Consider the following 9949-nt stretch of genomic DNA (forward strand, 5'->3'; position numbering starts at 1 on the left):
GATGTGTTCAATATAGCAGGATTGATACTGACCCAGGTGAAACCAAACCCAAACTTGATTTAAGATAATGGTACCGGGTCCAAACCCAAACCTAATTTGAGATGATGGTACCGGTTCTAGACCCAGATCTAATTGGACCCACCATAAGAGAAACCATACTCGGATCCTATAAGAATTACATGAACCAGACCGAGACTATACCCGATAAAATAATATTTTTTATTATTTTTACATTGAAAAATTGCAGATATTAATTGAAACTCAGCTCAGGCTTGAGTATGGTATGCTATTTCACAAACCATAGCCGGCTCCATATATTAATCGGACCCTTTGGGTCCGACCCAGATATTAATCAGGCCTTCTTATTTATCACCAATCCCTAACCCTATAGGGTTTGGTACGGGTCAGGTCAGGGTCAAAGCTTGAAACCCTTAAATATAGTTTGTTTGCTAAGGATCATACCTTGATCATGTTATTTCAATCTAAAAGTAAGTTTTTTTTTGTCATGAGATTTTAGTACAATGTGAGTCATTGATTTTTTTAAAGCTCTTAACACACCACGTACAGACCACATCCATAAAATCTGATCTAAAAAAAAGGTCTAAACAATATGAAAGAAAAGTGATTTGTACTCAATTGCTTCATTGCCTCCAATAGCACCAAATATTGGCCTCTCTCTCTCTCTTTCTCTCTCTCTCTCTATATATATATATAGGAAAAAGGTAGGTGCCTGACCTTTTTTGTGTCTACCATGTGCCTACCGAGCTTGGATTGGATAGGGGTTTTTAGTTTGTTTTTTAAAATCTGACCCTACGGATATGTTCTGCATGATCAATTTACTACTTAATGACACTTGGATCATGTTTTTTCGAGAAAAAAAGATTTGTAAGCATTTATTATTTTTTTAAATTGTAGACCATTGATTTTTTAATCTTATAAAAACCTAACTTGGTGTTGGAATAGGATCGATCCAAAAGTCGATTCCCATAAAATCAAGCAATGGTAAGATTTTAGAAAAAATAAAAACAATCTTTACAAAGCTAGATAGGCACAAAACGCGTCACGCCTACCCCTTAGTCTCTCTCTCTCTATATATAGATCACATGGTTTAGTAGAAAACACATCTCGATTATGAACATGTGACATGCAAGCATCTTTTTTTAGGAGTTCAAAATCAGCGCTTATGATGTGTTAAATTTTCATCACTCGAAAGTTATAGTTTTTGGACAAGAAAAAACATATTAAGTGTGATCCATGCAGTTATGTCGAGTTGACACAGCTTGCCTATGACTTGTTCATTTATTGGATACCTATCTAAGAGAGAGAGAGAGAGAGAGAGTCGGATCCGGCAAAATAGGATTTGGAGTCTGTTTGGATCAGACAAAACCAAATGTGGATCCAATTAGCTTAAAATCGGATATTTACACATAATAAGATTCAGATTTTGTCGGAATGGGACTCTTCTGCAAAACTCAATACCGAATCCAGATATGATTATTAATCAAATTCGAATTTGGCTACTGTATCCAACTAATCAGATTGGAATTCGGTACATTCGACCCGTTGACATTCCTAAACACAACAATGAGTTCGTTTTAGTATTTTTTACCAGTCAAAGGTCAACCAATTGATTTTATTGCCAAACATGTGTTTGAAACATGACTCATATAATAACCAAAAAAATTAGCGGTCTTTTGTAAATAGCTGATAACTTAGTTGGCATTCTGTAACTTCGTTATTTTTCCTGTTACAATCCTTGTTTATCTCCCCTTTGCGTTCGTCCATTCAAATTTTCGCGACCGTTTTTTTTTTTTGGTGTAACCGGAAAAAATACACCTTGCTAATCGAGTTCATTGGCATAAAGCTACAAGTTCCTTGGTGATATTTCACGGAATCGCTCTTACAGATGAGAGGAGCCTTCGTGGCTTTCCGCGGCCGTTTCATACAGCTAACATCAAAGTTTTGGAGCATTTCGTTCGCATGATATCATGTGTAAGAAATAAGAATTGTGGCCATTTTGTTTTTCACGCTTGCCGATTATGTTGGCCTCTCTTTTTCTGAGCACTCTTGCGCCGAGCTCCGTCAATCAACAACGCCCTCCATCCTCCCTTCTTTTTCATCACACTCCCAGCAGTAAACGGGAATTGAGCAAACATATTTACACCAAGCCCAGGTTCTTATCTTGCAAAATTTGGGTGTCCGAGTCGTCATCATCACCATCAGAAGAAGAACCGAGTTTCAGCCTTGTTTGCCAACTTAAAAGGGCTGTTCGTTGTCGTCTCGGCCATTCTGAGCCTAATGAAGAGGATGAGGAGCTTGGTGACTACGTATCGGTCGATATCGATCTCGTTGCTTCGTTGCTCAAATCGTGTTCGAGCTCCAGAGAGTGCAGACGCGTTCATTCCTTCGTCGAGAAAGGATTTGGGAAGTCGGTTTTGCTCATATGTAATAATTTGATAAGTTTGTATGCTGATTTTGGCAAATTGCGTGATGCCCACAAAGTGTTTGACGGAATGCCTGAGAGAAATGTTGTTTCTTGGACTGCACTCATTGATGGGTATCTGAAAGCTGGGTGTATGGACGAGGGGTTTCGGCTTTTTGAAGAAATGTTGGTGAGTGGAGGTCGTCCAAATGGTGCCACTTTTGTTTGTGTCTTAAATGCTTGCGCTAGGTGCTTAGCTTTTGAACTTGGCAAACAAGTTCACGCTTGTGTTGTGAAAGGTAATTGGAGTAATTTGGTGGTTGAGAGTGCGTTGGTTCACTTTTATGCACAGAGTGAGGATCTATCAGCAGCAGTCTGCGTGTTTGATAGAATGTCTGAGCGTGATGTGATTTGTTGGACTACGATGATCGTTGCCTATGCACGGCTGGGTGATGCTGATAAGGCTATGTTGATGTTTTGTGATATTGTGTCCTCTGGTTTAAGACCAAATGAATTCACTATTTGCAGCATTTTGAAGGCCTGTGGTGACCTGAAGGCCTTGAATCATGGTAGGCAACTTCATGCTGCTGTGGTCAAGAGAATGTTCAAGTATGATGTCTTTGTGGGTAGCTCATTATTGTGTATGTACGTCAAATGTGGCCAAGTCACAGATGCTAGGATTGTGTTTGATAGCATGCCAAAGAGAAACACTGTTACATGGACTTCTATGATTGCTGGATATGCGCAAAATGGGCTTGGAGATGAGGCCATAAACTTGTTCCATCATATGAAAAGCCGACGGATAATTGCCAACAGTTTGACTATTGTTAGTCTTCTCAGTGCATGTGGGGCAGTTGGGTGGTTTCAACAGGGGAAGGAAGTTCATGCACAAATCCTGAAGAATTCAATGCACAGTAATACATACGTGTGTAGCACACTTGTTTGGTTTTACTGCAAATGTGGTAAATATATTTATGGTTCTAGAGTGCTTGAACGCATGCCTTTTAGAGATGTCATCTCATGGACTGCATTAATTTCTGGATATACTCGTCTAGGCTATGAATCTGAGGCTCTGAAATATTTGAATGATATGCTATGGGAAGGTGTAGAGCCAAATCAATTTACTTATTCAACTGCACTTAATGCATGTGCTAAAATGGAAGCTTTGCGGCAAGGAAAATGGATCCATGCATCTGCAAACAAGACTAAGTCTCTATTGAATGTCTTTGTAGGCAGTGCTCTCATTGACATGTATGCCAAATGTGGTTGTTTAGACGATGCACATCAAGTCTTTGACACATTGCCTGAACGAAATGTGGTATCTTGGAATGCTATGATTATGGCATATGCCAGAAATGGACTCTGCAAAGAAGCATTGAAGCTCATGTACCGCATGGAATCAGAGGGTATTAAGGTAGATGACTTTGTCCTCTCAAATGTTCTGAATGCATGTGGGGAAATTCAGTGGGACAAGGAATGAAGAAAACTGCAATGCTCGCTATAGAATTTTGGCTTCCATGTTTTTGCAGTTTAGTTGGACATAAAAGTTGAGATATCTTCCTGAAACATTTGGGCATCCCCTGCATAGCTGTGGTTCTTATTTTCAAGGTGCCAGATTTTGTGATTACCTTCAGATTCCAACACGTAAATATCATGTCAATATTTTGATGTTGAAACTTCTGAAGCAACTCATTTGCCTGAAGAAGCATTGCACCAGATGATGCAGCAAGTGGGATCTGTTTTGATGCTATTGGTATATTGTACCTCTATATACTTTTTTCATGTTAGGCATAAATTCTGAGTTTTTATTATTGTGGACTTAGAAACTTTATCCTTGAAACAAAATTTTGAACCAGAACTTGTCATTTTCCAGAATGCTCGTGTTAAGCTTCCCCCCTTACAAGACCATTGCAAATTCTATCTCTGGTTGCAATTGGAGCTTCTGGTTGTATACATCTTTGTCATTTAATTTAAAACTTCAGGTATTCTTCTCATCTCTTTTCTGTGCTGATTTGTGACAGCTGTTTACCATGGTTGATTGCTGGCTGTGACACACAGATAATCCATTTATTCCATCATACTGTATCCGCTAGTAAAAGGGAACTCCATAAAAGTTGCCGTATCCCATGTCTACAACCATATCCATGTAATGTAGTTTGCTGGTCAGCTGTTGATTTTTATACCCCTATCCTATGAAAACTCTTAATGCAATAAATTGAAATTTGGATTTTTTTTTTTTGAATCTCATGCATCTTTTATGCAAAATTCCGTTTTTTTTCAATAGGCATGTGAAAACCACAAGATTGTTCAAATGTTTTCACCAGATATGTTGCTAGAATCAATTAATGCTTGATATCTCAAGTCAAAAGCTTTGAGCTGACAGTTGCAATATTTCAATAAGCAAATCGTTTATCAACCTGATAAATTCATTTTCATACAATTTAGAAAAAGAAATTGTTCCTGTTCAGTTGTCTTCATCAATGAGTAGCTAGGAATATCGATAGAATTTCTCAAAACAAAAAAGAATATTAATAGAATCAATTTATTAATTTCATCATGCTTTGCAAACAGACTGCAGTTAAGTTCATTAAAGAGTTTGATGGAGATAACCCAAATTCAATGATCAACTATGGTTCCAAGATCTGGAACAATATCTGTTACTGTGGAAGTTATCCACAGTTCAAAATAAATTAACCAGTCAACTGAAAAACCATGTTGGGAAATATGACAGAATCAAGTAATGCCAGAGATGATCTCTAATTACATAAAAAAACATGTCAAAATTGATTTTTCAAATCCATTCAGTTTTTTGTGTATCATAATTTGCTCTAATTAAAGCCTCTTAATCCCTATAAAATCTCTGATCACAATCATTAAATTGAAACATGACAAGAAAAGAAGTTTCTAAAAAGACATGCTTAAAATATGAAATATGATTAAAGATATATGTATATCGAGTGCTGGTAACCTACAAAATGAAATATGCTAAACAAATATGTAAGGTGGGATTCAGTTTTTTTTATTCTGATCATACAGAGGTGATATTTGTGCTTGATAGGGATCGGGCCCTGGATCAATCTGATCCTGACATGTGGGTAAGTTTTTTATAGGATTTGTAAATCAACAGCCTAAGGTTTTTATAATTTTTCAAGGATCAAAAAACTCATTTTTCATCAATAAAACATAATCCAAATGTTGATTCATGTGATTCCTAGCGAATCAACCATGCTAAAGATCTACCGGGTTAGAGTTGCAAAAAAAAGTGGCAGAAAACTTATTTAGACCCATTTTACATCTCTCTCTCTCTCTCTCTCTCTCTCTCTATCTATCTATCTATCTATCTATCTATCTATCTATCTATCTATATATATATATATATATATATATATATATATATATATATATATATACATGGCTAGTATATGCTATCCTCGTGGGTAAGGAACCCTAGTTGGAATCCATAGGGGAGGTTATTTTGACCAAATTTAATCCCATGAATGTGTTTAGCATGGTCAAAATATTATGAATCAATGGTTGGATTGTATTTTCTGGCATAAAAATATGATTTTTGAGGGTTGGAAATTCAGTACACTGTAGGCTGTTGATTTTTCAACCCTTGGAAAATCAGACATATATGTTGAAGAAACATGATTCAATGGTCAGTTGCTACTAAACCAAACATGTAGATCACATATGGAGGCTAGATGTGAAAGAAAACTAAAAAAATAATCTAAAAGTTAGAGTTTTCCACTCACGTGGGTAGTATTATATATATTGTTAAATTGTATATATATATATAGATATAGATAGATATATAGAACTGTATATACAATATAATATATGTATATACATATCTAGTATATACATATAGATATGTATATTATTTATGTACATATATATGAATATATATTTTATATTTTTCTTTCTTTCTTTATATTTTGAGCCGACCCCAATTGTTTTGGGATGAAGGCGTAGTTGTTGTTGTTGTTTCTTTATATTTTGACTTCAACCTAAGTTGACTAGGACCTAACGGCTCCAATGGCTAGAAATATATCCATTGGGAGGTCCTCCTCTCTCTTTCCTTTGTCTCTCTCTCACTCTCTTAACCTTCTCTTCTATCCCTCTTGTGTATATAAATAGGGGTCTTTCCCTCTTGTAAAGGTATGCTTTTTGCACACTTATGATGTCCTGTAAAATATTATTCATTTATATTGTGAGCCTTTTTGTGTGTACCCCTTTGTGGGCTTTGTGAGTGTGTTCTTTAAAGAACATTTGTGTGTTGTTCACTTAATATTAGTGGACACTTTGGTTCATGATTGAAGGCTATTTGGTTCTTTACATGGTATCGGAGCTTGGAGATAAAGCTTGTTGGTGATTCAAATCCTAGTATATGTGATCATGGTTGTGCATTTGAAAGTATTATTTCAAGTGTTCGTGTGATCCTTTTTGGTGCTTGCTTGGTGGTGCGTCTTCTCCAAATTTGTAGTGGAGGGCTGATGTTCTATTTTGTCTACTTTCTACTTTTCTCTTTCTCTCTCTTCTTTTACTTATAAAAATATATGGCAAAAATAATGTCACCATAATGCCCATCAAACTTAATGATACTATGTTATGTGGGCTTCTATTATGAAACATCACATATGGGGAAAATGGTTGTGGGTTAGTGGATGAATTCGATCCAGAGCCAAAACTAATCCTCACTAAGGTGAAAAATGAGAAAGAAGTACCTCTTTCTGATGGAGAGAAGACTAAGGTTGTAGCTAGTTACGAGAAAAAATAGAAAGAGTGGAGAATAAGACATGCCAATATTATGTCTTGCTTATCAATAGTATAGACATTAAAAATGTTCTAGCCTTGCTAAATTCAAGCACGCTAACAAGGCTTGAGACTATCTTAAAAATATGTATTTCTTTAAAGATATTGCACATGTGTGCAATCTTTAAGATAAAGTTCGCACTATAACACAAGAGGACAAAAACATTAGAGAACATTACAATGACTTGTCCTCTTTATAAAAAGAGTTGGCTTTTTTAGAGCCTAAATGACATTGTACCGAAGATATTGAGCTTTGCCAAAAACAAGTAGATGCAGAGCATTTCTATCAATTCGCTAATATCTTGAGACCTGAATTTAAATCAACCAAATCAACTCCCTTTCATAGGGGAAAAGTTTTCTCTATTGTAGATACCATTGAGAAATTAAGTATAGAAGAAAATCATTTAAAGAAACATATCTCAAAAAATGAAGATGATTCTGTTTTGGTCGTCTCAAGGTCGGGATCCTACTCTCGTACTTATAAACCACCTCACGAAATGAATATGACAAAAGAAAAGTCATTTGCCATTGGTGTCATGAACCAGGGCATATTAAACATATGTGTCCTAAGCTAAGAAGGGCAAGAACTATATAGAAAAGAAGGCGGCTATGGTTGAAATACCTCAAGAGAATAAGGAGATGGCTATGGTTGGAAACTCTTAAGACACATCTATGAAAATAGCCAAATCCTTATCTCAATTAGTTGAAGCTCTCCAACCCCTTCTTAGAAGATTGTTTTCTTCAACTGGAGTCGTGGTATCATCTTACTCAATCCCAAATAAAATTTCTTGGCTTTTTTATTCTAGTGCATCTTTTCACATGACCCCAAATCATGATATTTTATCTGAATGTTATAATAACTCAAGTGTGTTAAAAGTTTTTTAGGGTTGTGGAGATGCAAAAAGCAACAAAAAGTCTATATTTTCTCAACTGAAGCTGAGTATCGGGCTATAATTACAACCACAGTGAAGGTGGTTTGGCTGAGAAGATTGTTGTCTGATATGAGAATCCAAATTCTAAGAGCTTCAAAGATGTGTTGTGACAATAAGAGTGCTATCTATATTGCCAACAACTACACTTTTCACGAAAAAATAAAGCCCATCAAAATGGATTGCCTCTATGTGCGAGAAGAATATCTTCAAAAAACCATTGATCTGCCTTATGTGACGTTGGCAGATTTTGATAGATTTCTCTGCTCTTATGTTTCACTTTCTTCTAGGCCAACTTTCGGTCATTCTACCGTAAGTTATATTTTCTCAATTGAAGCCGAGTATCGGGCTATGATCACAACCACAATGGAGGTGATTTGGCTGAGAAGATTGTTGCCTGATATGAGAATCTAAATTCTAAGAGCTTCAAAGATGTGTTGTGATAATAAGAATGCTATCTACATTGCCAACAACTACACTTTTCACGAAAAAACAAAGCCCATCAAAATGGATTGCCTCTATGTGCGAGAAGAATATCTTCAAAAAATCATTGATCTACCTTATGTGACGTTGACAGATTTTGATAGATTTCTCTGCTCTTATGTTTCACTTTCTTCTAGGCCAACTTTCGGTCATTCTATCGTAAGTTTGAGGGGAGTGTTAAATTGTGTGTATATATATACATATTATATTCTTTTTATTTTTTAAATTTTTTTTTTTTGACTTAGTCAGCCTAAGTTGACTAGGACCCAATGGCTAGATTTTTAGTCGTTGGACTTTCTCTCTCTTTCCTTTGTTTCTCTCTCACTCTCTTGACCCTCTCTTCTCTCCCTCTTGTGTATATAAATAGGGTCTTCCCTTCTTATAAAGGTATGCTTTTTGCAGACTTATGATGTTCAATAAAATATTATTCTTTTATATTGTGAGCCTTTTTGTGTGTACTCCTATGTGGGCTTTGTGATTCTTGTGTGTACTCCTATGTGGGCTTTGTGAGTGTGTTCCTTAGAGAACACTTGCGTGTTGTTCACTTGATATTGGTGCACTTTGGTTCGTGAATGAAGGATATTTGGTTCTTTACATATATATAACCTAAATATTATAAAAGCAGAAGCAAGGGTATCAAGTGCAAAAAATTGGAAATTGAATGTGTTATAACTTTTTCCTTAAGCAAAGGCTGGGTGTTGCTCACTATCAGTATTTTCAAGTGAATTTTTGCTTTGCCAGGTGAGCAGCTATCTTATTTGATCTATTTATTGCATCTAAGTTACTGTGTTGATGTCTATATAAATGAAACAAAAGAACGAGTTCTATGAGTTTTAGATTAAAAACATTTCCTCTTTGTTGATTTTGCGAGTCAAATTGGAAGTTCAAGTGGTTTGTGGTTTTGGCTTAAAGGATGACTGCTGGTAGAGTCAGCAGTTCATGATTGATGAAGTGTGTATGTGTGTGGGTCAGTGCGTTGAGCGAGTTGTATGTTTTCTATGTTTCAGATGGTGTTGGCAAAGCTTTTAGTTCCGAGCTTGGGAGAAGCCTGCTAACCCACATGGTGTCTTGTTTTCTCAAGGATCGACCTCTATTATGGCATTGTTATCGTCCACAGGGACTATTTGGTGATTTTTCATGGAGAGCTCTTTCAATTCAGTTTCAGCTTACATTCACTTTACATCAGTTCATTCTATGGAGGATGAAGGACGGACTTTTAACTTTGTTTAGATTCACCCTGGTATTTGTTCTACTCATTTTGTTCCATCATAAGATTTTTTTTCTCTAGTGTTTGTCTTGA

The 9949-nt window shown here is 36.1% G+C and overlaps 1 pseudogene across 1 annotated transcript; it reads left to right on the forward strand.

The window, feature by feature from the left end:
* Positions 1 to 1778: 1778 nt before the first annotated feature.
* On the forward strand, positions 1779 to 9944 carry LOC149846947 (pentatricopeptide repeat-containing protein At4g18520, chloroplastic pseudogene; annotated as a pseudogene). The gene is made up of 3 exons (XR_016430576.1): positions 1779 to 4175; positions 4296 to 4404; positions 9657 to 9944. The product of XR_016430576.1 is annotated as a pentatricopeptide repeat-containing protein At4g18520, chloroplastic pseudogene (transcript).
* Positions 9945 to 9949: the final 5 nt, after the last annotated feature.

Source organism: Nuphar pumila, chromosome 2 (genome assembly GCF_984573655.1).
Source record: "Nuphar pumila chromosome 2, dmNupPumi1.hap1.1, whole genome shotgun sequence".
NCBI lineage: Eukaryota > Viridiplantae > Streptophyta > Magnoliopsida > Nymphaeales > Nymphaeaceae > Nuphar > Nuphar pumila.